Source organism: Nyctereutes procyonoides, unplaced genomic scaffold (assembly GCF_905146905.1).
Source record: "Nyctereutes procyonoides isolate TBG_1078 unplaced genomic scaffold, NYPRO_anot_genome, whole genome shotgun sequence".
NCBI lineage: Eukaryota > Metazoa > Chordata > Mammalia > Carnivora > Canidae > Nyctereutes > Nyctereutes procyonoides.
In genome coordinates this window covers 14,842,840-14,867,087 of record NW_026575025.1, presented here as the reverse complement: position 1 = coordinate 14,867,087, position 24,248 = coordinate 14,842,840, and positions in this window count along the sequence as shown.

The window sequence follows — 24,248 nt, the reverse complement described above, 5'->3', positions numbered from 1 at the left end:
CAACCACAGTATCTGTGAGAAACACCAGTCTAACCACCACAAGAGGAGAAAACCTGAGATTGGAGTTCCCCCAAAAAAGCCCCATTCCCAGAGCATTGTTACTGAATTGTCTGGCAGCTCCCTGGAAATGCCCACTGGCAAGGCCTTCCTTATGGGTCTCAGAGCTTAGTAATTGTGAAAGTTTATCTGAGATGTTTGTCAGAACAATCAGTGGCATTTAACATTGCATTTGCCTAAAGCAGTGATAACAGTTGGAAAGAACAAGAGGCTTACCAAAAACACTTCATAGAAAAAACTGGGGAGTAAGATGTCCACTAGGGACCTTGAAACTATGACAGTACCTGGCAATAAAGACCATGTGCATATGCAGAGATGTGTGTGTGCCAAGGAAAGACTTGGCAATAATCTCCCACCTCTGGCTGACCTGAAGCCGTCTACAAGCACAAAGTGATAGCTAAGGTAGAGCCGCACCCAGTCTTCCAAGGCTTTGAAGACTAAACCAAACACACACACACACACACACACACACACACACACACACACACACACACGGCTTTTCAACAAAGACTGGGAAATTTCTTGGCTCAAAGCAGTTAAGAAAACCTATGTCCAATCATTTAATGACCACTAAGCTAACAGAACAGAGACATCAAAGCCTAACATAAATACCTCAATACAAACATAAATACATAGTTAGTTCAGAAAACCATCCAATAGAATAACAAAAACAACCCCTGGGAGAATCTGATTTCCAATGTTGCTACATTATTTTAAATATGTGGTTTTTAACAAAAGAAATAATAAGGTAGTCCAAGAAACAGAAGAATGTGACCTAAATACTTGGGAAAAAAAGCAATAGAAGTTGCATCAAAGGACCCTTAAATATTGAACTTAAAAATAAAGACTTTAAATTAGCTATTATAAGTATGCTCAAAGTACTGGAGAAACCATATGTAAAAAACCTAAAGGAAAGTATTAAAGCAATGTTTCAAGAGAAAGAATAAAACTCTAGAGGAGAAAAATACATAGTAACTAAAATGAAAATATCACTCAAGGGGCTCAATAGAATATTTGATCTGATAAAAGAAATGATCAACAAACTTAAAGACAGGTCAATTGAAATTATCTGCTCCGTGGAACAAAATGATAACAAGTGAAGAAAAATTACCAAAAGGTCAATGAAGAAATCAAAAGGAAATATAGAAAACATCTTGAGATGAATTTAAAAAAATATACAACATACCATGACTTATTTGATAGATCTAAAGTAGTGCTTAGAGGGAAATTTATTACTATAAATAAATACTATATTTTTTAAAAGGATAAAAATCTCTGGCAGCCTGGGTTGCTCAGTGGTTTGGTGCTTGCCTTCAGCCCAGGGCATGGAGACCTGGGATCAAGTCCCACATCAGGCTCTCTGCATGGAGCCTGCTTTTCCCTCTGCCTGTGTCTCTGCCTCTGTGTGTGTGTGTGTCTCTCTCATGAATAAATAAATAAAATATTTTAAAAAAATAAAAAGGATAAAAATCTCAAATCAAAAACCCAACTTTCCACCTATAGAAGTTAGAATGGCGTTGGGGGGAAGGATGAAATAGGTGAAGGGGATTAAAGAGTATACCTATCATGACTAGCCCTGAGTAGTGTACAGAATTGTTGAATCGCTATACTGTACACTTGAAACTAATATAACACTGTATGTTAACTATTGTGGCATTAAAATTAAAACAAATATTTTTATAATAAACTAGAAGAGAAGATAAAACTAAACCCAAAGTGATGGGAAGAATGGTTATAATCAAGATTAAGATGGAAAAAATAAAGAAAGAAAGAATAGAACAAGACAGGAAAAAAAAAACCCAAATGTTGATTCTTTTAAAAGAACCCCTACTCCCCCAAAAGGACAAATCTTTAGCTATGCTGACCAAGATAAAAAAAAAATTAGAATTCAGTTACTAAAATCATGAATGAAAGGAGGGATATGACCAACAACCTCACAGAAAACAGGATAAAAGAGAATACTGTGAATAATGATATGCCAACAATGTAGTTAACCTACATGAAATGGACAAATTCCTGCAAACATACAAACTACTGAAACTGTGTCAAGAGGTAATAAAAATCTGAATAGATTCACCACAGGTTAAGAGTCTGAATTAACGGGCAGCCCCGGTGCCCCAGTGGTTTAGCGCCACCTGTGCCCAGGGCATGATCCTGGAGACCCTGGATCGAGTCCCACGTCAGGCTCTCTGCATGGAGCCTGCTTCTCTCTCTGCCTGTGTCTCTGCCTCCCCCCCCCCCTTTCTCTATGAATAAATAAATAAAATCTTTAAAAAAAAAGAGTCTGAATTAACAATCAAAATTTTTTTCCTAAAGAAAAGCCCAGTCCCAGGTGGCTAATTGTAAATTCTACTAAACAATATTTTTAAGAGAGAGAGCACATTTGCACATGCGTGCAAGCAGGGTGGGAGTGGTGAGGGAAGGAGCAGAAGAGAGGGAGAGAAAATCTTAAGCAGTCTCCATCCTCAGTGCAGAACCCAACATGGGGCACAACCTCACAACCCTGAGATCATGACCTGAGCAGAAATCAAGAGCTGGATGTTTAGTTGACTGAGCCACCCAGGCACCCCTCTACTAAACATTTAAAGAATTAACACTAATCTTTTACAGATTGTGGGGATCCCTGGGTGGCGCAGCGGTTTGGCGCCTGCCTTTGGCCCAGGGCACGATCCTGGAGACCCCCGATCGAATCCCACATCGGGCTCCCGGTGCATGGAGCCTGCTTCTTCCTCTGCCTGCGTCTCTGCCTCTCTCTCTGTCTCTCTCTGTGACTATCATAAAAAAAAAAAAGAAAAAAATTTAATCTTTTACAGATTGTTCCAGAAAAGAAGAGGACAGAGTACTTCCTGACTCATTCAATGAGGCTAGTATTACTCTGATACCAAAACCGAACAAATACATCAAACAAAAGGAAACTATAGACCAGGATCCATTATGAATATAAATGTGTAAACCTCAAAGAAAAAAATGCTAGCAAATGGAATCCAGCAATATAACAAAAGTATCATACATCATGACCAATTAGGATTTATATTCAGAATTCAGAGCTGGTTTAACATGAAAATCAATCAATGTAACACATGATGATAAATACCATGCTGATAAAATGAGAAATTAAAAAATGACCATCTCAATAGACATAGAAAAAAGCATTTAACAAAATCCATCACCCTTCTATGATTTAAAAAACAAACAAACAAACAAACTAGGAATAGAAGGGAATTTCCTCAACCTAAAAAGGGTCATCTAGTTGTGGGAAAAAAATCCACAATTAACGTCATATGTGATGGAGAGATACTGAATCCTTTTGCTTTAAGATCTGGAACAAGACAAGGATGTCTGATTTTGCCACTTATATTCATCATTGTACTGGAGGTTCTAGCCAGATAAATTAGATGATAAGAAGAAATAAAAATATGCAGGTTGGTTGGTCAAGGAAAAAGTAAAACTAACTCTTTTTGTAGCTAATATGATCTTGCGTATATAAAATACTAAGAAATCCACACAAAAAAATCTAGTAGATTAAACAAGTTCAAAAAAAAATTCAACGAGTTGGTGGGATATAAAATCAATACATTAAAAACTCAGTTGTTATTTCTATACCTGAGAACATAATTACAATAACATCAAAAAATAAAGTGCTTATATAATTTTTATTTAGGAATAAATTTAACAAGAGGAGTGTAAGACCTGTCCACCAAAAATTAGAACACATTATTGAAAGAAATTAAAGATTTAAACAAATGGGAAAAAACTCATGGTCACGGATCAGAAGATTTAATATTAAGACGATAATTCTCTCCAAATTAAATCTATAATTCAACACAATCCCTACCAAATTCTCAGATGATTTTTTATAAACTTATTCTAATATTCATATGAAAATGGAAAGGACACAAACCAATATTTAAAAAAGAAAACAAACCACTATACACATATTAGAAAGGTCAAAATCTGGAACACTGACAACACCAAATACTGATGGGAAGATGGAGCAACAGGAATTCTCACACATTGCAATGGTAAGAATATAAAATGGTACAACCACTTTGGAAGATAGTTGTTTCAATGGTTTCTTACAAAACTAAACACATTATCATACAATCTAGCAATCATGTTCCTTGGTGTTTACCCAAAAGAGTTGAAACTATATCCACACAAAAACCTGCACACAGATGTTTACAGCAACTTTATTCATAATTGCCAAGACTTGAAAGCAACCAAGATGTCCATCAGTAGGAGAATGAACAAATAAACTGTGGTCCATCCAGACAATGAAATACTATTCAGTGCTAACAATAAATCAGCTATCAAGCCACAGAAAGACAATGGGAAAACCTCAAATGCATATTACTAAACAGAAGAAGCAATTTAAAAAATATACGGACTATATGATTCCAACAATATGACATCTGGAAAAGGCAAAACTATGGCTATGTTTGCTTATTATGGAGTAAAAAGATCAGTGGTTGCCAAGGGGGGCAGGGAACATAAATAGAGCACAGAGATTTTTAGAGCAGTAAAAATATTCTGTATATTATATGGGTGAAAACATGTCATTATACATTTGCCCAAACCCATAGAATATACAACAGCAAGAGTTAACCCTAAGGTAAACTATGGACTTTGGGTGATTATGTCAATGCTGATTAACCCTTTGTAACAAATGTAGCATACTGGTGAGTCATGTCAATAATGTGTAGGGACAAGAGATACATGGGAAATCTCTGTACTGTCTTCTCAATTTTGTTGCAAACCTAAAACTGCTCTTTAAAAAGTCTTTAAAAAAAAAAGGAAAAGTTGGAGGACTCATGCTTCCCAATTTCAAAATTTACTACAAAGCTATAGTAATCATGACATTGTGGTGCTGGCATAAAGATAGATCTAAAAATTGGTGCAGTAGAATCAAGAGTGGAAAAAAGTAGTCTTTTTTAACAAATACTACTAGGAAAACTAGATTTCTACATGCAAAAGACTGAATTTGGATCTCTATCTCACACCATATACAAAAATTAACACAAAATGGATCAAAGACTTAAATAGAAGACCTAAATTAATAAAACTCTTAGAAGAAAATATGGGACAAAACTTCATGACATTGGATTTAGCAATGATTTTTTGGATATGACACCAAAAGCACCGGCAACAAAGGTAAAAACAGACAAATTGGACTTCATGAAAATTAAAAATTTTGTGCATCAAAAGATAATCCACAGAGGTAAAAAAAACAACACATGGAATCAGATAAATATTTGTAAATCATACATCTGATAAGGAGTTAATATCCATAATATAGAGAGAACAATAGAAATTAACAATTCAAAAATGGACAAAGGACTTGAATAGACATTTCTCCAAATAGCCAATAAGCAAAAATGCTCAACACCACTGATCGTCAGGGAAATGCAAATCAAAACCACAATAAGATATCATCTTACACCCATTAGGATGGCTTCTATCAAAAAACAAAAAAACTGGGGCAGGCCGGGTGGCTCAGCAGTTTAGTGCTGCCTTCAGCCCAGGGCCTGATCCTGGGGTCCTGAGATCAAGTCCTGAGTCAGGCTTCCTGCCTGGAGCCTGCTTTTCCCTCTGCCTGTGTCTCTGCCTCTCTGTGTGTGTGTCTCTCATGAATAAAGAAATAAAAATTTTTAAAAAAATAAAAACTGGAAAATAAGAAGTATTGGCAAGAACGTGGAAAAATTAGAACATTTGTGCGCTCTTGGTGGAAATGTAAAATGGTACAGATGCTAAAAAAAGATGGCGTTCCTCAAAAATTTTAAAATACAATTATGATAGGATCCAGCAATTCTACTTCTGGATATATCTCCCAAAGAATTGAAAGCAGGAATCAACAGCAAAGAAACAAACAGTCCAATCATAAAATGGGCAAAAGACATGAACAGAAATCTCACAGAGGAAGACATAGACATGGCCAACAAGCACATGAGAAAACGCTCCACATCACTCGCCATCAGGGAAATAAAAATCAAAACCACAATGAGATACCACCTCACACCAGTGAGAATGGGGAAAATTAACAAGACAGGAAACAACAAATGTTGGAGAGGATGCGGAGAAAGGGGAACCCTCTTGCACTGTTGGTGGGAATGTGAACTGGTGCAGCCACTCTGGAAAACTGTGTGGAGGTTCCTCAAAGAGTTAAAAATAGACCTGCCCTATGCCCCAGCAATTGCCCTGCTGGGGATTTACCTCAAAGATACAGATGCAATGAAAAACTGAGACACCTGCACCCCAGTGTTTATAGCAGCAATGTCCATAGTAGCCAAACTGTGGAAGGAGCCTCAGTGTCCATTGAAAGATGAATGGAGAAAGAAGATGAGGTATACACACACACACACACACACACACACACACACACACACACACAAAATGGAATATTACTCAGCCATTAGAAATGATGAATACCCACCATTTGCTTCAACATGGATAGAACTGGAGGGTATTATGCTGAGTGAAGTAAGTCAATCAGAGAAGGACAAACATTATATGATTTCATTCATTCAGGGAATATAAAAAATAGTGAAAAGGATTGAAGGGGAAAGGAGAGAAAATGAGTGGGAAATATCAGAGAGGGTGACAAAACATGAGAAACTCCTAACTTTGGGAAATGAACAAGGGGTAGTGGAAGGGGAGATGGGCGGGGGATGGGGTGACTGGGTGACAGGCATTGAGGGGGGCACTTGATGGGATAACTACTATATGTTGGCAAATCGAACTCCAATAAAAAAATACAAAAAAAAAAAACCCTTGGCGAGCCCCCTTGCCTTCGAAATAAAATACAGACTCCTCTGCAAAAAACAAACAAAAAGCAGGATCTCAAAGAGGTATTTGTACACCCATGCTTATAGCAGCATTATTCACAATAGCTAAAATGTGGCAAGGTGGAAATCAATCATTGAAGGAGTCCATCAATGAATGAATGGATAGTAAAATGTGGTATATCCATACAATAGAATATTAGCCTTAAAATGGAAGAAAACCTTAAATTTGCAACACCATGGATAAACCTTGGAGACATTATGCTAAGTGAAATAAAGCAATCACAAAAAGGTAAATACTGTGTAATTCCACTCCATGTGAGAGAGGTAGAGTGGTCAAAATCCTAGAGACATAAAATAGAATGAGGGTTACCAGGATTCAATACAGGGGAGTGGAGAATCACACTGTTCAATGGGTCAAGGGTTTCATTTTTACAAGATGTAAAGAACTATGAAAATGGATGTGGTGGTGATGGTCACACAACATCATATGTGTATTTAATACCACTGAACTGGGTATTTTAAAATGGTTACAGTGATAAATGTTATGTGTATTTTAACACAGTTTTTTTATTGGAGTTCAATTTGCTAACATACAGCATAACATCCAGTGCTCATCCCATCAAGTGCCCACCTCAGTGCCCATCACCTAGTCACCCCAACCCCCCGCCCACCTGCCTTTCCACTACCCCTTGTTCGTTTCCCAGAGTTAGGTGTCTCTCATATTCTGTTACCCTCACTGATATTTTCACTCATTTTCTCTCCTTTCCCCTTTATTCCCTTTCACTATTTTTTATATTCCCCAAATGAATGAGACCATATAATGTTTGTCTTTCTCCAATTGACTTATTTCACTCAGCATAATACCCTCCAGTTCCATTCACGTCGAAGCAAATGGTGGGTATTCGTCATTTCTAATGGCTGAGAAAAAAAGCTTTGCACAGCAAAAGAAACAGTCAACCAAACTAAAAGACAACCTACAGAATGGGAGAAGATATTTGCAAATGACGTATCAGATAAAGGGCTAGTATCCAAGATCTATAAAGAACTTATTAAACTCAACAGCAAAGAAACAAACAATCCAATCATGAAATTGGCAAAAGACATGGACAGAAATCTCACAGAGGAAGACATAGACATGGCCAACAAGCACATGAGAAAACGCTCTGCATCACTTGCCATCAGGGAAATACAAATCAAAACCACAATGAGATACCACCTCACACCAGTGAGAATGGGGGAAATTAACAAGACAGGAAACAACAGATGTTGGAGAGGATGTGGAGAAAGGGGAACCCTCTTGCACTGTTGGTGGGAATGTGAACTGGTGCAGCCACTCTGGAAAACGGTGTGGAGGTTCCTCAAAGAGTCAACACAATTTTTAATTGGAAAAAAAAATCAATATAATATACTACATTAATAGAATAAAGGATAGAAACAATCACTAAATAGTAGGAAATTGATCATAATGGCTGATAATCTTATCTCCTTAACCTCTATGGCTTGTCTAAGTTTTTCCAAAATAGATCATTAAATCCCCCCACAGAACATGCATATTGATAAGTGAACCTAAAACTCTGCCTTGAGCCAGCAGGGCAGGTTTCCAGAATTCTTGTAGCATAGTGTTTAGAGAAAAGTGACGGAAAGTGAAGCTGGAGAGGTGCATTGAGGCCAGCTCCTAATAGGGCTCAACCACCCTACTATAGAATTTGGAACTTAGACTATAAGTACCAGAGTGCTGCTGAAAGCTTCCTAGCAGCTGGGTTTCTTGGTCAAACTTTATGCTCATATATAGTAGTCTTCTGTTATCTGTGGTTTTGCTTTGGAAGGTTTCACTTATCCTCAGTCAAATGTGTGTAGAAGCAATGATCCTCCCGATAGACAGTCAACAAGTCGGTAGTAGTTTAATGCCATCCTATGATGCCTACCTCGTTCACCTCGCTTCATCTCACCACATAGGCTATTCCCATTAGACTGTCTTCTGCAGTGACTCCTCCAAATCCTGTAGTCTAAGCCAGACAACTATACACTCCATGGCTTGTGAGCTATTTCTCCTTCTGACCTAGATTATTAAGTAGAGGACCCAAGTGGAATCTTTACACTCACCACAGGCCAACTGAGGGTCAAAGTTATTTTCTGAAGAGTTAATATTTTAGTTTAATGTGGTGATTGTAATTCATTGAAACACTGATGGGCCAGAGGTCTCTTGCACCTCTACATCTCCCCCAGGACAGAGTGGGTGGTTTCAGCTGATCACAACTTAGATTTACACATTTGTTTGTTTGTCATTACTGTTGTTTTATCTTGTTTTGACTCAGTGGCTCAAGGTGAGGCTCTTATTTTACGGTACAATAGTGATCAGTCTGTTCTCATCCACCCAACCCAGGTCCTTCACTCTCAGAATCCACTGCCCCTACATTAACGTACAAAGAACCAGTGTGACTCCAGTCAAGAACAAAAGTACAAAGAACCAGTGTGACTCCAGTCAAGAACAAAAGATTAACTGTGAATTAGTGAAGAACTCAGTAACTTTTTTCAAGAGGCCCATGGAAAATACATGCTAATGAAGTCCTTTCTGGTGTATCTTCCTACTTCTTCAATAAAGGATGCAATTTGATCACAGGTTGATTCTACCCTTTTTAAAAAACAATCTGACTTAGCACAGACAAATACAGCCAGTCCAGGGGACATAGGAGAGTAAAGTTTAATGTCTACTTTATCTCAGGTCTATGTTATCTCAGGTTAGAGGAGATTGGCCTGAGTAAAGGGACTCCTTCATCTGAAAGAAGGAAATATTCTGACTCTAGAGGCAGACATGATGTCAGTGTAGCAATTGCAAGACTCTTGATTTCACTGTGCTTTTATTTCCTCACCTGTAAAACAGAAATAATAGTTCCTAGCCCACAGAGTAGGTGCAAATATTAAATTATAATACATCATTAAAGGACTTAGAAGAGTTCCTAGTTTATGCTACTCCCTCGATAAATTATTATTTGTCATTTATTAGCCCTTATCATTATATCTCTAGCACGATGACATAGGAGGCTGGATGGAATTTTTATTTTCCAAGAATGAGTGACCAGAGTCCCACTGTGAAAGTAGAATATGCACTCAACATTCTAAGTCCAAAATAACCACTTGAGAGCTTGCTGGAGGTGTTGTTGTGGGTCACATTATGTCCCCCAGAAGGATATGTTGGAGCCCAGACCCCAGTACTTCAGATGTGACCTTATTCAGAAATGAGGTCTTGGGATCCCTGGGTGGCGCAGCGGTTTGGCGCCTGCCTTTGGCCCAGGGCGCGATCCTGGAGACCCGGGATCGAGTCCCACGTCAGGCTCCCGGTGCATGGAGCCTGCTTCTCCCTCTGCCTATGTCTCTGCCTCTCTCACTCTCTCTGTGACTATCATAAATAAAAAAAAAAAAAAAGAAATGAGGTCTTTTATAGAGATAATCAAATTTAGATGGGTGAGCCCTATTCTAATGACTAGTGTCCTTAGGTAAAGGGGAGATTTGGACACAGAGGCACACATACCACCAGAAAAATGATGTGAAGACTCAGGGAACGTCATATGAAAACAAGAGAATTGGAGGATGTGTCCATCTACAAACTGAGAAACGCCAGATTGCTGGGGAATCACCAGAAGTGAGGAAGAGGCAAGGACAGATCCTTTCCTAAAGGTTTTAGAGGGAGCATGACCCTGTCAATGCCTTTATTTTGGACATCCGGCCTCCAGAACAAAGAGGCAATAAATTTCTGTTGTTCTAAGCCTCCAGCTTTGTGATACTTTATTACGCTACCCTAGAAAATTAATGGAGGTGCCTTTTCACTGTAATGTGCACTATATTGCCCCTACTCAACTAGAGGGTGTTAGGTTTACAAAAGTTTATCCATTCATTTCAGCATCCAACAGAAGTATGGCATTTGCATGTTGATGATGTCAGCAGGAAGATGAGGCCAAGCTACAAGAGAGGCCACCTCCACCTAAAAGAAGTGCTCAGAATTGAATGGCTTGTTTTATAGATAATAGAAGCCTTCTGTACCCACCTAGATTGAAGATAGAATCTTCAGAAAGAAGACCATATCTTGACATGGGATTATATGCATAGGCAGTCATGTAGCAAACATGGAAAATGGTCCCCTCTCCATGAAAAGTCGTGGCTCCTTGGTACCCACTACAAATACAAGAATGAGGTAAAGGTAGAGGGCAGTCCCCAGCCCTCCCACCAACCATCCTACAAACCATTGGAACCAAAAGACTGGGCCACCTTCCTTAGGGCAGGGGGCAAACTTGGAATCATATGTGAAACTGAAGTCTAAAAAATCATCAATTCTGAGCCTTAAGAGCTTAAATGATGATGTTTTAATAATCAGAACTGAAGCACTGTATCAGGAGGCCCATCCACTCACCTCAACTCGCTATAAGAAATCCTCATTGGTTTCAACACATGAACCTGAGGGCCCTTTCCAGGTCTCACTGCCCTGCCTTCCCACAGCAGGTTCACACTACCTTGCATGGTCACAATTCTCTACCCTTTTGTGAGTTCTCCTCTCACATGAATAAATATTCCTAAAAACATTTGGAACTCCTAAAAACTTAACTACTACTTTGTGATATCTAACACAACATTTTCTAGCCCATGAATTCAGGCCAGTGGGCAGCCGCCAGAGGAGGAATCAGCAGTCACACCAGCCTGCTCATTAACATTTCATGTGGGAAGAGTTTAAGTGTAATGTTTGCCACTGATCTCAAGCTTGTAAGCATGAGAGCAGAGCCTCTAGACATTTTAGCTCACATTCTGGTCACATTCTACTAGTTAATTTTTGTAACTCGCTTGCATGCTTTACTGCCCCCACTAATCCCAGATGCTGTGCACAGTTGAAAGCATTCATAAGTCTCTGTAGTTTTACAAAATTCCTTTAGCATCTTCCTGTAAAGTGCATGATCACTATTAACAGAAAGGGGCAGACCAAACCTAGGATAGACTTTCAGAAGTATTTCACTGCCTGTCATGATGTTAGTTCTTGCACAGGGACATGCTTCCACTCATCCTGAAGAGGCATACTGTAGCAAATCTTTGGCAAAGGAAGTACCATTCCATAGTGGGATTTGTGCTGTCTGGTTTCTACATCATCAGACAATGGTGAATTGTCTCTCATTACTTTTGAATGTCCCATGAGACATTCATGAAGAAGATAAACTTGTTTGTAATTATCTAAGTCCAGAACTCAATGAATAACTTTCAGGCTTTATCCTACGTCGAAGTTCCTAGGAATGGAGTTGTCATATACTTTTACTTGGGACTTCATCAAGAATAACCATGTAAAATAACAGGAGAAAAGGCCATGCCACTTGTGGCATTTAAGTCACCAGTACAACACACTCGTGTCAACCTACATGTGTCTCATGCAAACATGTCACAGAAGATATCTAAGACAGCTTTAACATAAAATGAATTATCAAACTGGAAAAAAACACATGAGATACAGGGAGCTAATTTAATTTCATTTAATTTTTAAAAACAATAACAAAGGTTGTTCTAAAATTGTTTCATATTACTGCCATCTGTGCTGGTGGTGAATTTTATGTGTCAACTTAAGTGGGCCACGAGAGGCTAAAAGTTGTTTATCTGGTTAGGCATCATTGCTATATATGTTGTAAAGGTGCTTCCAGAAGATAATGGTGTTTGAGTTGGTGAGCTGAATGAAGCAGATGGCTCTTCCCAGTGGGATGGGCGTCATCCAATCCACTGAGGGCTTGAATAACATGAGATGACACAGGAAGGTTGAATTTGCTCTCTGTCTGAGCTGAGACATCATAATTCTGCCCTTGGCACTCCTGGTCCTCAGGCCATCAGACTCTTCACTGGTGACTAACCATCAGCCTCTGACTCTGAGGCCTTCAAACTACACCATCAGCTTTCCTGGATCGAGCTTACAGACAGCAGATGACAGGTCTTTTTGGCCTCCAAAGTCAAGTGACCCAATACTTTATAATAAGTCTTTTTATGGAGGACGGACAAGATGGCGGAAGAGTAGGGTCCCAAGTCACCTCTCCCCACCAAATCACCTAGATAACCTTCAAACCATCCTGAAAATCTACGAATTCGGCCTGAGATTTAAAGAGAGAATGGCTGGAATGCTACAGTGAGAAGAGTTCGTGCTTCTATCAAGGTAGGAAGACGGAGAAAAAGAAATAAAGGAACAAAAGGCCTCCAAGGGGGAGGGGCCCCGCGAGGAGCCGGGCTGAGGCCGGGGCGAGTGTCCCCAGGACAGGAGAGCCCCGTCCCGGAGAAGCAGGGGCTGCACCAACCTTCCGGGGGGGGGGGGGGGGGGGAAGGTGCTCGCAGGGAGTTGGAGCAGGACCCAGGAGGGCGGGGATGCCCTCGGGCTCCCTGGGACACTAACAGGCACCTGCGCCCTGGGGAGAGTGCGCCGAGCTCCCAAAGGGCTGCAGCGGGCACAGCGGGACCCGGAGCAGCTCGGAGGGGCTTGGGCGGTGGCTCCGCGGAGGGGGCTGCGGGGCGGGAGAGGGGGCTGCCCTGCCGGGAGCGGGATTCTGACACCGCAGGCCCCAGAGCACAGGGCGCCGGGACACAGCCCAGGATCCGGCCTCCCCCCGGGACAGGCAGAGTCCGGGAGGGCCCAGGACAGCAAGGACGCTCCTGCCCCGAGCTGAGCAGATCAGCCGCCCCCCACCCCACCCCCCGAGCCTCCAGGCCCTGCAGACGGAGAGCTCCGGAGCTACTGCGGGAGCTGACTCCAGGGCTGCAGAGCTGGCCCCGCCACTGGGATTGCTCCTCCTGGGGCCTCCAGGAAATCCAGTGCTTCCTTCCAGATCTCTGCCAATTCCTGGGAGCTCCTGGTCCCCCCTGATTCCAATGTCTGACTTCCATTGAAGTCTACTCTTCAGTCTCTACACTGCCTGGCAGCTGCCCTAGCGCCCCCCCCCCCCAAGGAAAGACCACAGTCCCTTCCTCCTCATTCCCTCTCCCTCTGCATCTTATTACCCCCATCTCAGGGAGGCAGCCTGCTACGGAGAGTGTTGACTTCAGCACTTCAGCACTGGGCAGCAGATCCTTTAAAACTGAATATTGTACTTTCTGGGTCTGAGAACCTTCCCCCATCAACCCAGCCACACAGACTCCAGCCTCCCATCAGCAGGATCAGATGTTGCCCACTTCCTTCTCTCAAGGCAAGCCCAGAGCCTCTTTTCATGTTCCCCCCGAATCCCTGCTCATTTCTTCTGCAGAGCACTGCAGCATCCTTCCAACACAGCTTCTGAAGCTCTTTTCCTGCCCCTCATCTGTTATAGAGGTAATTTCCCAAACACATACAGCCCCTGCCCTACTCTGGGGACTTTGCACATTGAGAAATTTTCTCGAGTCACGACATGTGGAATAAATGTGCTTCCCTGCTTTGCCTAACTGTTCTACCCTTGCTCCTCCTTCTTCCTGCTCCCCGAGAATTCCTGCAAGCCTGGCCTCAGGCGCTCACTATCTCCTCTCCATTGGCCTCCTCCAGGTGCATGGCAGCATCGGCATGAGCATCATCAGCATGCTCTTCGTCCTGGTCAGGATTTTCATTCTCATTGCAGATCTGATCACGGCCCTGATGGTGAGCACCAGGACTGCCAGAACCCCATGCTTCCAAGAATCTTGGATGACTTGCTTACAAAGTTCTTCCAGAGCAGGAAGGAGTCACAGCAGAATTCTACCCTAGTATGACAATTGCTAGGTCCAAAAGTTATTTAGCCCTGAGCAAAACCCTGTGACCCCTGAGGCACGTGCAGTAAACCCCATCTTACAGAAGAGGATACAGGGACTCAGAAGCCAGCAGGCCCCTCCTCACACCTGCTCTGTTCCTGTTCAGAGGCAGCAGGCACCAAAGCAATCAGGCAGAGTGGCTGCCACACTGAAGCTCACAAGACTACCTGCTCCCAGGAATTTACTGAGGGACAGCCTGTCACATGAACAGGAGGTGCTGACCCTATGTCCTTGTCCTTGTCTTATTTGGGCCTCTCCCCACCCCCACCCCAAGTCATTTATCTCAGAGATTATCCCAGGAAACACCAGTAGGGGAGGCAAGAAGGCAAAAGCATTCTGGAGGCTGGAAGTCCAACAGGCCTAGTAGACACTCCTCTCTGTAAATCTGCCCATATATATTTTGGGATTTGGCTTTTGTGAGACCACAAATTCAAGATTCTTAGAAGCCTTTGAGTCTAGCCAAGAGGGCCCACTAGTACTGGTTAAGTCTTCCAAAGATCTTAACAAAGATTTGGTCTGTGTTTTCAGGCCTAGCTTTACTTTGAATATCATTTATATGTTGGGGACCCAGGAAACAGGAGGCAGTGTTATTTTCTGACTCATCGAGTTCCAGGATCTATATAGTCCCTTGTAATTACTACTTGCAAACTGAATCATCCTCCATCTGATCCCTTTCTTGCAGTACTCTATCATATGCAGCTGGGAACAACCAGCTGACAGTCTCAATATGCCTTTTTTTTTTTAAGATTTTATTTATTTATTCATGAGAAACACAGAGAGAGAGGCAGAGACACAGGCAGAGGGAGAAGCAGGCTGCATGCAGGGAGCTCGATGTGGGACTCAATCTCAGGACCCCAGGATCACGACCTCAGCCAAAGGCAGACACTCAACCACAAATGGAGGCAACCAGGGGCTCCACAGTCTCAATATTCTGCCTGACAATCTCATCAGCCCAATCCAAAAGTTATTACATACATTTCCTGTCTTCCTAAATGTGACAGTGCTCAACCACTGTGTTCCATGAGTAACCGTATATCCAGCCCACTAGGGCAGGTTCCTCTCTGCTTCTCCAGACTCCTCTTGCCACCTAATCCTAAAGACAATGTGTATATTCAATTTTTGTTACCCCACTTTTAACTACCAACTTCTGTCAATTGGCTCTTACTACATATCAAACAATCTCAAATTTTATATAGATGATGATTCTCTGGGTCTGTTGGGCAGGTCTCCTAACCTCAGCCAGTTCAGCTGATCCCTGCTGGGCTCACCAAGAGTCTGTAGTCAGTTGATGAGTTGCCAGGTGGCTAAATGATCTCAGGTGATCTTACTTGCATGTCTGGCAGTTAACAAGACTGTCAACAGGAACAACTGGCCCACTTGTCTCTCATTGTCCAGCAGGCCAGCCCAGGCTTCTTTGTAAGGCAGTCTCAGTATTCCAAAGAGCAACAAGACAGAGCAAGCCACAATGTGCAAAGAATTTCCAGATCTCTGCTTGCATCACACTTCTACTGTTCTGTTGAGCAAAGAAAATTATATGTCCAAGCCCAGCGTCCGTGAGGGAGGGTCCATCCAAAGACATGGAAACAGGAAGGAGAATAATTTGTGGCTATTTCTACAATTTACCACAGAGGAAGGTGATCTCCTCAAATCCTTTGCCTTTCAGACCATGACAGTAGCTCCAACTATATTCATTGCCAACCTAGCCCACACTACTACTGCCACCATCCTCTCCAATTATACCATGGGCCCTATGTACCCTACCACCAGCCTGGCCAACATTACAAGCCCTGCCAACCCTTCCCATCCCAACAATGCCCCAGTGATAAAACCCCCTGAAGGTGTAGCTGGCTTTGTCCAATTATAGATGAACAGCATGCCTGTTTCAGTGACAAGGAGAAACCATCGTGGCAGAAGATCCCTTCTCCCTGAAACCTCCATGCCCATGAAACCTCAGCACTGTTGCTGAGCCCAGATGAATAGCCATCTTCTCCCTTCTTTATTCCTAAGCTTCATTTTTGTTTGTGATTAATGCCTTGTTAATTCATAAATGTCCCCCAGGCTCTAGGCACCTTTCAACCCTGGTGAATGGCAGGGTGCATTTTACTCAGTCACTTCTGGTGTGTGCACACTATATAGAGACCAGTGCTGGAGTGGTGCCTCTACCATGAAACTCTTGAAAGTCCAACCCTGATACGGTCACCCCCAAGGAGCAGGAGGAGCACCAGAGAGTGCGCACGCTATGGCTGACGCTCCTGGGGGAGTGAGTGGAAGAGCATATAGGCGTGTGTGCTGCCTGCTGGAGCTCTGGAAAACATGCCCCAGACCTGCCTCAGAGGGAGTGCTTTTCAGGTGTACAATGACATACACGCAAACTTAAAACACTACTTTTACTTGACAAGAGGTAAGTACAAAGGTGCCCTAGGGACTAACAGGGCCCCTGCATGTGCCTTTCAACCCATAGACAGTCAGCTATGGGAGGCACCCCCTCATCTCCTTCTCTGTCCCTCTCCACCCTCCTCCAGAGCCCCGGCTCCAGTCTGAGAGCAGGCCACAGGTCAAAATGCTGGAAACCATATTCCTGGTGCCATGCAAGAAATTGGCAGGGCTCCTTACAGACCTCCAGGATTATTTCCAACTGATACATCAAGGAAATGACCAGAAAACCTTTCTCTTGCTAATATGACATCTGCTTCACACATAACTTCGATAAATAATCATACTTAACCATCTTTTCTAACAGGAGGGAGGAAGAGGCAGCAGCACAATGTGTGAAGAACCCAAACCCCATCCTATTCACACACAAGAGCCTGAAGCCTCCCAGGCCAGGATCTCTGGATGACACATTGGTGTCACCAATCAGCAGAGGTCCCTGTGACCACTATGGACTGCTCAGAGTATGTTTCCAGACCGCGTTCTAATCCAAGAGCCAGAGGGCTGGAAGGGTAGGGGGATGGACAACTAATATGTGTGCAGCACCTACATTTCACAGAGTATGAATATTTAATCTCCAACAATAATATAAGTAGGTATCCTCAGCCCATTTTATAGATGAGGAAACAGAGGCTCAGGAAAATCCTTCTCTGAGCCACAGTCACAGAGTATTGGACACAAACAGGTCCACAGCCTCCACACTCCAACTCCCCCTGCTTCCTTTCTTCTCTAAAAGGCTCCAGTTCCCATGTATAACCCCATGGGTAGGGAAACAAAAGGTACCCCTGGCCTGGGAGCTGTGCCTGTTCATGGTGCTGGGGAGGAATTCCTGGGGGAATCTTTTTTTTTTCTCCAGAAATATTTCCAATATTTTATTTTATTTTATTTTTTATAAATTTATTTTTTATTGGTGTTCAATTTGCCAACATATAGAATAACACCCAGTGCTCATCCCGTCAAGTGTCCCCCTCAGTGCCCGTCACCCAGTCACCCCCACCCCCCACCCACCTCACCTTCCACCACCTCCAGTTCGCTTCCCAGAGTTAGGAGTCTTTCATGTTCCATCTCCCTTTCTGATATTTCTTCCTGGGGGAATCTACTCTCACTCCACTAGGGAGGACAATCTGCAGGCTCAAGGCTCTACAATACCCTCTTCATCATCCCTGCTCATGACCTGCATCCCAAGCAGCCCCTCACCTGCATCCTTGATTCAGAGCACTGCCAGGACAGTGAAGGGGGAGGGGAGGGACACACACCCATGTGCTGGGCAGCATGTAGATACTGTCACCTACACAAATATATATATACGTACCTGCTATGTGCTCAGGGTACATCCCGGGGTGAAAACCCAAATATTTAGCAACTGGTACACCAATGGCACCATTCAATTCAGATGAACAAAGGCCCCAACACAGGGGCACATAGGCTTCTAGCCAGGCATTAGCACTTTAGTTGTTGGATCATGAGGAAGTGAGGGGGCCTGAGTTTGGACAGATGAGTCTGGAGGTCTCAGGGGCCCAGGATGACCAGAATGAAAGCATTTCAGTATTAACCAGTATCTTGTGTCAGTGATCCCCTAGTGCAGCATTGGCCCAGGGTACAAAATGGAACAGAACCAACATGGCCCCTGGCCTCTTAGAGCTCACCATCCAACAAGGAACCTTATAGTACAGGAACTCTTTATACTTGTTGTCTTGTGGAATTCCCAAAACATAACTTACAAATGAGGAAACTGAGGCACAGGATCACCCATGACAAAGTCAGTGTAACAAAGTACAAACTGAGGCTTGGATTTCAAAGCCAGAGCTCCTAACTTTGTGGATGCTGTGTAGTTTCATATCAATATATCATCATTTCAGAATATGTATAAAGAATTCTCTTGAGTGAAAATATCAGTGAGGGAGACAAAACATGAGAAACACCTAACTCTGGGAAATGAACAAGGGGTAGTGGAAAGGGAGGTGGGCAGGGGGTTGAGGTGACTGGGTGATGGGCACTGAGGTGGGCACTTGGCGGCATGAGCACTGGGTGTTACGCTATATGTTGGCAAATTGAACTCCAATTAAAAAATAATTTAAAAAAGAATTCTCCAAAATCAACAGTAATAAGACAAATAATCCCATTGCAAAACAGACAAAAAACGAACAAAGAATATAGAATTTCAAATAAGCACATGAAGAGGTGTTCAATAGTTAGTCATTGCACTACAATGAAACACCACTGCTCACCTATTAGGATGGCTATAAGGGAACATACTGATAATACCAAGAGCTGATGAGGGTGCAGAGCAACTGAAAATCCCATGCATTGCTGGTGGGAATGTAAATGGCGCTGCCACTCTGAAAAACCTATCCAGAGCAGCCAAGTCATGAAAGGAACAGGTCCCCAATGGGGCTAAGAGCTCAAGCCCTGGGAGAGGACTGGGTGGGGCTTCGTGCTGGGCTCAGTCTGGACTTTCCATTTTTCCTGCTATTTCTAGTTCTCAGCGAGTTAGCATAGCTTATTTGGTCCCCAGCTTCATGTCACTAATGTGAGACATGAAAAGCCCACCATAAAGACATGGATGGCTTCAGTCCGATGCCACCACAACATGACCACATGACAAACAACAACGAAAACTCAAGGGGTACCACTGAAGTGCGTCCTTTTGCTCAAGGGCCTAGGGGTTGGCTGGGCAGTTCTCTCAATCAGATCTGGGCCTGGCAGGACTCTCATATGCGTTTGCATTCAGCTGAGAGCTAGCCAGTTGGCCCTGCTGACCCTGGTGACTCCCTGTCTCATGTGCATGGGGCCTCGGTGGGGATGACTGGACTGATCTGGCTTTGCTCAACATGTCTTGTTCTCCAGCAGGCTAGCCTGGTTGTGTTCTGTGGCAATTGCTGATTTCCAGAACAGAAGGGAAACAGCCCAGGCCTCCTGAGGCCTCAGGTCAGAACTGGCACAAGGCTGCTTCCACCTCATTCTGCTGGCAAAGGATGTCCCCCCAAGACCCCAGGGTCAAGGGCCTAGGGAAACAGGCTCCAGTTCTAGAATAGCTGTGGCTATACCAGGGCATAGAGAGCTGGGGCCATTTTTCAGCCAATGTGCCAACTGTTCTGTCCCTCGTTTAGGTGACAGCTGGCCCCTGGATAGGCCCCCGACTGTCTCCTGAGGCCACGGGTCCTGTGCTCATTCCTGACTTTGCAGAGGCCTCTTGGGTGATAGTGGCACAAACCCAAATCTGGAAACAGAGGCACAAGTTCTCTGTGCGTGTGCTACTTGAATACCACTCTTTGTGCTCACACACACAAACACACCTCACACATGCTCACATACATCCATGTACACTCACACACGTTCACATGACCATACATTCACACACTCACCCATATTCAAATGCAGTCACTTATGCCCACTCACTTATACCATCACATGCACTCACACACACATGCAGTCATGTATGCCACCCACACTCATGCTCATACATTCATACACGTTCACACTCAGGCCAACACACTCATACATACATACCCTCACACACATCCACATGTTCTCTCACTGACATGCCATCATGCACATGGCCTCATGCTCACCTGTGTGCCCGCACCTGCTCACACACCCTGCACACACACTCACTCCTACACCCATACACACTGCCCCCTGCCTTGAGAAAGCAGTGCACCCATCCTCTCTTCTCTAGTGTGGGACAAGTTCAGTGGGAGGAAGTCAAGCAGCCTCCTGGTTACAGTCAGAGTGTCCCTCCTCGTGGGCAGGAAGGTAAAGGCCAAGGTGGATCCCACTCACAGCTCTGATGCTAACTGTGGGCCCCCAGCAGGCCACTTGATTCTCTGGGACTCAGTTTCCCCTTCTGTACACTAAAGGAAAGAACTCAATGCTCTTCTGGGCCATTCCACCTTCAGCTGCTGCAGCCCCTTCGCCAGGCCAGGTGGGTGGAGGCCCCAGAGCCAGGAGGGGATTGAAAACGTCCCAGAGGCAGCAGCTCACCGCAGAGCAGATTTCCAAGCTTCACACAAATATGAAGCCTCTCACATGAAGATGTGTGAACTCAGGAGAGGCAGCTGTGGGCTGGCGAGCAGAGGCAGTGGGGAGCGAGCATCGCGGGCACAGCGGCAGAAGCAGCCCAGTGAGTACCTGCTGCCCTTCCAGTTCCCTGGGGCTTGCTGGGAAAAGGGGCAGGGGCATCAGATCCTCCTGGGATGGAGGATGAGACCACTGGGGCAAGAATGCTGGGACCTTGGGGGGTCCCACCCACCTGGCACTAAGATCTAGAAGGACAGCCCCCAGGGCCATCTGAACTACTGGTCTTCCGCTGAGAGGCATCCGCCGGCTCGGGACCCTCCAGTGGTGGGTGAAGGAGGGGCATCTCTCTTCTCTCCTCAAAGCTAGCCTGAGATGACTCAGGTATCCCCTAGAGACCCTAGGACCCTAATCATACTCCCAGGGAACTAGAGTCTTCCTTTCCACCTAACCCCGACCCTGAGTGGGGCAGAAAGGTGACTGTAACCCAGATATAGGCACCCTGCCCTTTCACTTCTCCAAGGGAAAGAGATGGACATGCAGGGATATTGAGCTGGAGAAAGGGACTGAGGGGCAAATATTGCCTGGAGCCCCATTCATAGATGCGGAAGGAAAGGCCCAATGAGGGGAAAGGGCTGCCCCGGCCTGCAGGCCCCCAGGGAGGTGTGGGCAGCAGAGCAGACTAGAACCCTGCTGAGGGGCCACGCTGTGGGCATGTGTCAGTCTGGAGGGCAAGGGCAGCAGGGAGGCCTGCCCTCCTCCATCATATGTTGTGCACCTGTCAGCATCCTTTGCAGGCCAGTAGGGCAGGTCTGAGCCATCCTGGAGGCCTGGGGTCAGAGAAGCCTGGACAGCCTCCTGGCAGCCCAATGTCACAGGGTCAGACTCAAGGAGCACGTTACTGCCCGGTCAAGAGTGGTGGGGTCAGGAAGCATGGCTGGTAGATGGGGGAAGGTGGACAAGGCATCCCTGAAAGCCTAGAGCCCCTCACTTGCCACCAACATCACAGCCACCCATTTGACAGATGGGGAAAGTGAGACCCAGAGAGGTTAAGCAACTTGCCCAAGGTCATGCAGCTGATTAAGTTCAAAGGGTGGTCAGGTAGATTCTCCCCAGGCTAACCCTAGGACCCATGACCTTAACCACTAACCAAAGCTGCCTCCTCCCAGCCGTGCAGCACCCCCCTACCCCCACCCCCTGCCAGATGTGATTCTGCACATTTTATCCAAGACATCCTCCTTAGAGCCTCTCTCCTCCAGCTGGTAACACCTCCCCACAGCTGTTCCAACTGTGAAGGAGCAAAGCTGCTTCCAGCTCCATGTGAATAAAGATGATTCCCTGAGATGCTCACAAGTCCTGGCTGATGGGGGGCTCAGCCCAGCCAAAGGCAGTGAGGTCCATGAGTCAGTGCAGTTGAAGACCAGAGGACCTTGGATCAAGCCGGGGAAGCCCATGCAGTCAGTGCCATGGGGCCATCTGGGGCAGCCTCTGTGTCCTAACAGTGCAACCCTTAGATAAGGGGGGCTGCAGGAAGTTGGGGAAGAGCAAAGGTGGAGTCACAGGACCTACAGGTGTGCATCCCAGCCCTATTCCTCATCCTGATCATTGACCTTGGGCAAGTCACCTGCCCATCTTCAAAGTGACAAGTAATGAGCCCTCCCTCCTGGGTAGAGTGTGCCCCTGCCTGTCCAAGGGGGTCCTGGAGAACAGTCCCCAGGGAGAGCACAGTTCACCTCCTCTCAAGTTCCAGAGCAGCAGAGTCCAAGTGCCAACAGGGGGTTTAAGAACTCTTTGGGACTATCCCCCTGGCCCATTGTACAGATGGGGAAACTGAGACCTGTGAAGAATAAGTGACCTGCCCCAGATCATATACCTCACTTAATATCTCTAAGCTCAGTTTCCTGACCAGCAAGATGGGAAGAATAATAGGGCCTACTCAAAAGGTTGTTAACAGAAGCTGGAAAGCATGGACAGTGTGCCCGGCACTGCGCCAGGCACTAGGTGGGCACTCTGTTTTAAACTCACAGTGACTGTGTCCGGGTGGAATTGGGGCAGTCCCATGGCTTCCTTGGCTGCTCTCAGGTGAGATGAGCAGCCTCAATTTACTCACCCAAGTGGCCAGTCCTGTGTCACGTTATGACTAGATTTCGGGCACGCGAGTCCTCGGCCCAGAACAGGGCAGGGAGCAAGGGAACTTAGTGGGCCTCCCATGCTTGTCCCACCAGCTTTCCCTCCCCCACGCTTCCCCCAGCTGAGTAACTGTGTTTTCTGGTTAACGGGAAGGAGATGAGGAGGCAGGGAGACAGGCATCTGACACTGTTCCAGTAAGCTAGCTTCACCCTCCTTGACACTGGCAGGGTTCAGACCGACTCTCTGCAGAGTGGTTTTATGGGATCTGTGGAGACACCCCCATCTCCTGGGAACCCCTATATCTCCCCCGCTCCCAGTCCAAAATGCAAGGGATGCCTATTAGTTTCTCCAAGCCTCTAAAGCCAGCTCTCCCCCTTGTCTCAAGGTGAACAGAGAGAGATGTGTCCCCTCCCTTACACACGCAGTACCCAGATCTAAAACCTCTCTGTGTCCACTCCCAACCCTGCAGATGAGGCTGGCAAATCATCTAGCAGGTCATCGGGGCCCCTGCTTTGCAAGTCCCCCTGGGGTGTCTGTGACATAGCTCACCTCAGCATCATCATCATCTCAGCTAAGACTTATTTTTTTTTAGATTTATTTATTTATTTTAGAGAGGGAGAAGGGGCAGAGGGAGAGAATCCTCAAGCAGACTCCCTGCTGAGTGTGAAGCCCCACCTTGGGTCTCAATCCCACAACGCATGAGATCATGACCTGAGCCAAAATCAAGAGTCTGACATTCAATTGACTGTACCACCCAGTCACCCCCCAGCTGAGACCTCTGTTTTAACATTTTTGACAAATATGCTCAAGGACAAGGTCCACAGCTTGTCCCACTCTACCACACTGTTATTTCTTTTTTTTTTCCTCTTAATTTTACTTAGTTTACATACAGTGCAATATTGATTTCTGGAGTAGAATTCAGTGATTCATCACTAACACACAACATCCAGCGCTCATCACAAGTGCCCTCCTTAATGCCCATCCCCCATCTAGCCCACCCCCCACCCACCTCTCTCCATTGTTCTCTACTACTAAGTCTCTTATGGCTTGTTTCCTTCTTTTTTTTCTTTT